The sequence below is a fragment of the Gallus gallus genome, chromosome 2 (assembly GCF_016699485.2).
Source record: "Gallus gallus isolate bGalGal1 chromosome 2, bGalGal1.mat.broiler.GRCg7b, whole genome shotgun sequence".
Taxonomy (NCBI): domain Eukaryota; kingdom Metazoa; phylum Chordata; class Aves; order Galliformes; family Phasianidae; genus Gallus; species Gallus gallus.
In genome coordinates this window covers 105,501,208-105,506,774 of record NC_052533.1, presented here as the reverse complement: position 1 = coordinate 105,506,774, position 5,567 = coordinate 105,501,208, and the positions used below count along the sequence as shown (strand labels likewise).

Below are 5,567 nucleotides of genomic sequence, written 5' to 3'. Positions count from 1 at the left end.
TTGTCATTCAGCCAGTGATGAGAGAAAATAGCACCATCTCTGTGTTTTTGCACAGCATCTCACCAACATAGTAAGTCAGTGACTAACAGCACTGTCACAATAACCATCAAGGCTTTATAAAATGTATAATTCTATTTCTTTATTGCTTGATGACTTTCTCTTTTTATTCCCACTGCTTCACATGGTGCAGCTATAAGTCTGCAAACAGAAGGTGGACTGAATGAACCAGAAAATCATTATGGTAGCCAAAAATTAATGAAAAATTGTCTTCCATTAGGGATGGAAGGAAAAAATAAACAAAGCATCAGAGAAGCAAGCCAGTGAACTGACATGCCTGTCATGACATCTCCAGTTAGAAACTGAAGGTCAACTGTGCAAGCTATGTAAAAGCACGCTCATAATTACTGGAAAAATGTGTCCAACATTTTCCATTGTTGCTATGAATCTATTTCTGAGATATAATTTACTAAGTGAAATCTGCAGCTATGACCACTATAGCACTGGTTTAATCAACTTTATTCACTAGCACTTTGTCACAGTTGGAACCATGTCTTTTCACTGAAGTGTTCTCTATTTTAAGTGTGAACATTAAGTGCTGCAAAAGATCAGGACAAAATGTGGAAAATACAAAATGTATGTTTATCTTCAGATATATATATATGTTTTTATCTGTTATACACTTCAGAGATCAGATTTTCTAGGATGCTAATTACATCTAGGCTGACCTGGGGACAAAATATTGGCTTAACAGGTTTAATAAACTGAATTCCTGGACAACAGAACTCTACAGAGCTGGTCATCCTAATAAAAAGAAAAAAGTCATTGTAAGAAGGAGTCCTTTATTCTTTACAATTTGATCCATCTGCTTGGCTGAAAGTTCTAACAAAATTATGGAACACCTTTTCTTGCACCTTCAACCTGAAATACTAATATAGTAACATTTTTTGACATTTTAGGTATTTTATTGACTTTGATGATATAAAGCTTTATGTAGATATTAATTGCTGTGATCGTAAAGCCCTCCTCTTGCAGAGACAAAGCTGGTTGGAAACTTCAGTTTAAGAAAACAAAATATCAGCAGAGTATTCAGCCATACAGGAGGAATTCCAGAGTCAAGTTACAGAAGGAGGAGCCCATCTGTGAATAGTTAACTCTCTTAATTATTTGGAGAAGTATCTGAGTCAGTTTATATCCCTAAAAGAAGACATAAGAAGAATTTAAGCATCAGAAATTCAATATTGTACCTTCCCCATTCCTGACATCATAGGGATCCAGGGGTCCTGCATTATTTGAGCTATGAAGTTCTGGCCATGACTAAAGTCAGGCTGCTGTTCCTTTGTTGGAGCTGGGATTAGAAACCTTAACTCTGCTCCAGGAATTCTTTATCTCTAGGGAATAGGCTAATACAGACTGTTTACACTAATGAAGAAATCAGATTACAGAATTATTTACTCTATTTATGAGAAATAGGGATAAAATTTAAACAGGGAAAAAGCTGGCCTTAAAATACCAAGGCATGGAGAAGCCAGGGCTCTCAGGGGAGAACGGCTAAGAATTAAGGACATTTCAAAAGAAATAAATATTTACTAACCACTGATAGGTGTTTTTGTGTGTGAGTGGCATATGGGTCTTTGCATTCTCTCACATGAAATGCTGCAATCTTTTTAGGAGGACTGTAGGAATGTTTTAAATGCACTTCCAGCTAATCAAAATCAATTGGCCATAGAACACAAAAGAATAAGCAGTAAAGTTGATATATTTAAATCTAACATTAAAATTCAACAATAAACCTACACTCCTTGAATGTGCCTCTATTTTACTAAGTATTTCAATGCAATATAATTAATTTATTAGAAGTAATTAACATACTGGTAGCAATATCCTTGAACAAGGGCTTTAACTCAAGAGATCACACTTAACAAAAAAAAAAAATTATTTTGCTTCTAGTGATTTCTGCATAAAGGAAGATCCAATACCCAGATATTTGAAAGAAAATATAGAATCAAAACTTATTACAGGAACTAGAAGAGGACTTATGCATTATGCAATTATATAGTATTATGTTTTACAGAGAGCTGCTATGGCATATGAACAGTATAAACTGTGTAAATATATTGTCTTTGATTTTGATTTTGATTTTTTATTAAACTACTTACAGGCATGCACAGTTCCTTTGTCTTCTTTGTAACAATCTGACACAGCTTAGGAAAGCAAGTTCACTGTTCATTAGAGAAATGCCACCCAGAGGGTCCTTTCAGAAAGCTTTGTGTATTCCAGCTGGGAAAAAAGAAGTCTGAATGTTTTCCGTAGCCCTGCACTTCAGCTCTGATGTACTGTCATTACCAGTATTGCAGAAAAAAATGTGATATTTCTTACTGCACTGCCTTGTAGACCAGTGTCATTAGGGAAATATCACAGCCTACTTTATGTGAAACTGTCCTATTTTAGATGTAGGCATATCATAAAGAGCTTTATATCTGACAGGTTTTCTTGCACTGCAATATTTTCTACTCAGGTAAGTATCTCCCTTTATTTCCCCTATATGATAAAGTGTATTCCCTACTTACCTTTTTTTTTTTTTTTTTTAATTCTTTTTTTTTTTTGATCGATTTATAATTTAACATTTTACATCACTCAAGTCTTAAAAATCAGACAGTTTCTGTCTCTTCCTGGGGTGTTGGTCACCTTCCTCCATTTTCTTTTTACTTCTAAACCTGTACGATTAACTTCTGTCACCTTAAAAGCCTTTCACACAACGCATTGCTCTAGTTATTGAAGCATATGTAATTATATCCAACAGAACCTGTCCTGGGGCAAGCTGATTTCATACAATTTTTATACCACCTTTTTTCATTATTTAAGAAGAGGGAAATCTTTAGGACATTGTGATTAAACTGAAATTGGAACTGTTCAAGGTATGTTATTCTGAGAAAAGGCAAACACCTGCTATCTTTATGACACGTTGAATTTTTTGTCTTTATTTTTTTGTAAGAAGAAGTTCAGCCCACTTGGCATAGATATTGGTCACATATCCAAGACTGTCATCATTATGATTTTTCATGAGTACATATTACTGTTCATTAGTACTTTGTGGCTTGGGTTGAAGCTTAATTCAGTGGAAATAGAGACAGTGATTAATAAAGCATAAAGCACGTCTAAAAATCTTTTCTAAATACTATAGATAAAATCAGTAAGGATAAATCTAAGAAGTTAAAATGAACCAGGTAAATGTTACACTCTCAGTTCCAGCAAGGTGTTTCTTAAGAACACATAACTGCCACTGCAGAAAACACAGATAAAGATTGTAAATTGATTACTAAAGCTTGCTGGGATGGGAATTTCTGCTCCATGGGATATTCCAGATTGGACTGGAACAAAACACCAACACTGCAGTCTTCTGCTTTGCAGAACAAACTATTTTGGGCCTATAACCTCACCCATGATCAGGCAAACTGGGCAGCATGCCAGTCTGCCGCGGAGCTGGGCAGCAGGTAAACTGGCCAGCAGGCAAAGCGGAGGCTAGGCAGGCAGCCAGCCAGGCAGCTTGCAAGTCCATCTGCCAGTAAGGCAGCCAAAAAGCTGGCATGCTAGCACATGGGTTGTCTCCCTGGTTGCCCAGCGGGGCAGGTTGGGAAGTGGTCAGCCAAGCAAGCCACCTGTCTGCCAGAGCAAGAAGCAGGGTAGCCCTGCTGCCTGCTGCTTCTCATCAATGACTCTGAAGGAATGCATGCATTCCATTTAAAAGTGTCAATTTTATTCTGATATCAGACTGTTCCAGGAGAATATGTTTAATCAGCTCTACTTCTTACAAGAAGTATGTATGTTTAATATATTGAATTACAGACAGCTACAATGAAGGGCTGGTTGTCTATAGAAAGACTCGGACACAATTTAGGATTAAACGTATGAAGTATGATCTACCTGCTTCTTGACTGCATACAATTCACTGTTCAAATTTGCATTTTAAAGATATTGTGCTGTAGTGCGTTTGCAGTACTATGTCACGTTCAGAAACTTGCCACCTTATGCTGCTAAATTCCACATGAGATCAAAGAATTAAGTACTTTTCTGCCTAAGTTTCTGATTGAATTGTATCTGGTGCGTGTTCTTGGAGTATACTTAGGTGTTCCTAGAACACACACAGCTGTATGTCACAATGACACTACAAGAAGCATCTGGAGTCACTGCTTAGGAAAATGTTTTTTCTATTTATTGAAAGAAAAACGGACCTGGGTCTTCCTTCTGCACAAAGGATTTTAAAGTCATGCCTAACTTTCTGGAAAAGTATCCTAAGCTTTCAGGACAAGCTGCCCCTGTCTGGTGTGCTTTAAAAGATGAATGTCCTTTCAGAAGGAAAGTTGGTAAACTTGAGCTCAGGAAAGAATGTTGAAAATGTGTGAACCAAGTAAAAGAGTCTCAGTTCCTGAAAGTAACAGTCCTACAGACACATCTGGGAATGTTTGATTAATTCTTTGAATTCCTTCATGAAACAGCCAAAACCCTTACGACTCATTTTGTGATGTCCTTCCCAGACTGTCCATGCTACTCTTAAGGACTATTACACTAAGGTCAAGAGAACATAACAAGCACATGTCCTCAACATTTGAATTTGTTTTGTGTGTGCATTTGTGTACGCATTTGTGCACATTATACAATATATAAATCTCCGTATGTATAGATGTAAATATAGCTACTGTACAATATATACTATACATACAGATTATACAATAGACTATATTTGAGGACATGGAGGAAAACACTGTAGCTGTTATAGACCTCAAGGTTTATTGCCACTGTTAACTACTCTTGTCTTAGCATCACAGAGCCTCAGTTCAGTAGTATGCTGTGAAAATATGTGATATGCGATCTTGATACATGCAGCATCTGGTATCTAGCTACATACTGACTATCTCACACTACTTCTCATGTATATTTATGAAAGATTTGGTATATTTTGAATGATATACAAGGTCAAATGCAGGAATGAGTAGGATGAGGGAGGGGGAATCCCGCTGTTTTTGAATTCAAACAGGAAGAATAGAAGAATCAAGGCACTGACAAAGAAGAAAAAGTTTTAGGAAAACAAAAGAAGAGATAACAAAAAAGAAGTAAACAGAGTTAAAAACATAAGATGAAGTTAAAACTTTAAAAAGGAGAAAGTTTAGGATTCATAGGAATCATAGAAGTAAGAACAATTTTATTTCTTCGTGTCTTTTTGAACAGTGCCAACAATAAAACATTAAGTAATATTAGGAAACTGACAGTAACAGTAAACTTATTGCAAAATATTTAGTAAACCAACAATATGCAAAGACCTCCATGCACAGCCAGGAAGGAGTCCACGGTGCAGCAGTGGATGAGGCCTGGAGGAGGCCAAAGCACACTATGACGCGTCTGCTGCTGTCACAAGCACAGCCGCACCGCTGCACTCCTCCACTCTCCTCTCTCCTGTCTCTTCCCTGACCTCGGAACCAGGGAAAGTTACGGAGCAAATCATCTCAGTACAGATCACACGGCACGTGCATGACATCCAGGGGATCGGGCCCGGCCAGCACGGGCTCATGAAA

General features: G+C 37.1%; 1 long non-coding RNA gene across 1 annotated transcript; it reads right to left on the bottom strand.

Moving 5' to 3' along the window:
* Positions 1-497: 497 nt before the first annotated feature.
* LOC121109958 lies at positions 498-4,124 on the bottom strand. The gene is made up of 3 exons (XR_005857812.2): positions 3,922-4,124; positions 2,157-2,277; positions 498-1,194 (listed from the first exon to the last, which is right to left on the bottom strand). It is a non-coding gene; the product is annotated as an uncharacterized LOC121109958 (long non-coding RNA).
* Between the last annotated feature and the right edge of the window lie 1,443 nt (positions 4,125-5,567).